The sequence below is a fragment of the Mus pahari genome, chromosome 19, assembly GCF_900095145.1.
Source record: "Mus pahari chromosome 19, PAHARI_EIJ_v1.1, whole genome shotgun sequence".
Taxonomy (NCBI): Eukaryota; Metazoa; Chordata; class Mammalia; order Rodentia; family Muridae; genus Mus; species Mus pahari.
The window spans coordinates 85,357,546-85,358,662 of record NC_034608.1 but is presented as its reverse complement, the minus strand read 5'-3'; positions in this window follow the sequence as shown (position 1 = coordinate 85,358,662).

The following is a 1,117-nucleotide window of genomic DNA, read 5'->3' as shown; positions in this document are numbered from 1 at the left end:
TTTTTTGGTTTTTCGAGACAGGGTTTCTCTGTTTAGCCCTGTCTGTCCTGGAACTCACTTTGTAGACCAGGCTGGCCTCGAACTCATAAATCCGCCTGCCTCTGCCTCCCAAGTGCTGGGATTAAAGGCATGCACCACCACGCCCGGCTCAGAACAAGATATCTTAAAAGAAGCCACAAAACAGAAGCAGACGTCCAGACCATGAATGATGCTGGTGGCTGGTTGGTCCTCACCTCAGGTCACAGACCCCTCCTGTTGTCCTCTTCCTCCATGGGGACAGCCCCTCTGTGAAACTCACCCAGCCCGGCCTCCAGATTCAATAGCAGCCGGCACTGAACTCTGAACAGATCATGGGGTTAAGCCCCATTGAGAATTTCCCACATTAGCCGGGCGTGGTGGCACACACCTTTAATCCCAGCACTTGGGAGGCAGAGGCAGGCAGATTTCTGAGTTCGAGGCCAGCCTGCTCTACAGAGTGAGTTCCAGGACAGCCAGGGCTACACAGAGAAACCCTGTCTGAAAAGAAAGAAAGAAAGAAAGAAAGAAAGAAAGAAAGAAAGAAAGAAAGAAAGAAAGAAAGAAAGAAAGAAAGAAAGGACAGTCACTCAGGGTGGGAGGAGGCACAGGATTGCTATGGCCCTGAAATGTCAGGCAGCCATGAGTGTGAAGACCCACCAGTCCCTGGATTGAGTAGCTATTTATTTATTTATCTTTATATAAACCAGGCTGGCCACATACTCACAGAGACCATCCTGATTCTGCCTCTCAAATATTGGGACTAAAGGCATGTGCTACTATACTCAGCCTTCAGTTTAATTTTTAAATTAGATTAAAGATCTCATGGGACCAAAGAGAAATTCCCCTCAGACCTGAGCACAGGCTGTGTACTGAGGGAACTTCTAAGACTGAAGGCAAGAAGCACAACAGATGTGCAACTCTGGCAAGAGCCCCGCAGGCGGTCAAGTAGGCGGCCAGCCCCGGCCTGGGAATCCTGTGCCCTGTGCTGGGATGCCTAGAAGGATGTAGGCTCCCTGTTTCCAAATGTGTAGCAGTGGTGCGATCCGGGGGGGGGGGGGGGGCCCCGCCGACAGTAAAGCAGTGTGCATCCCTCACACCA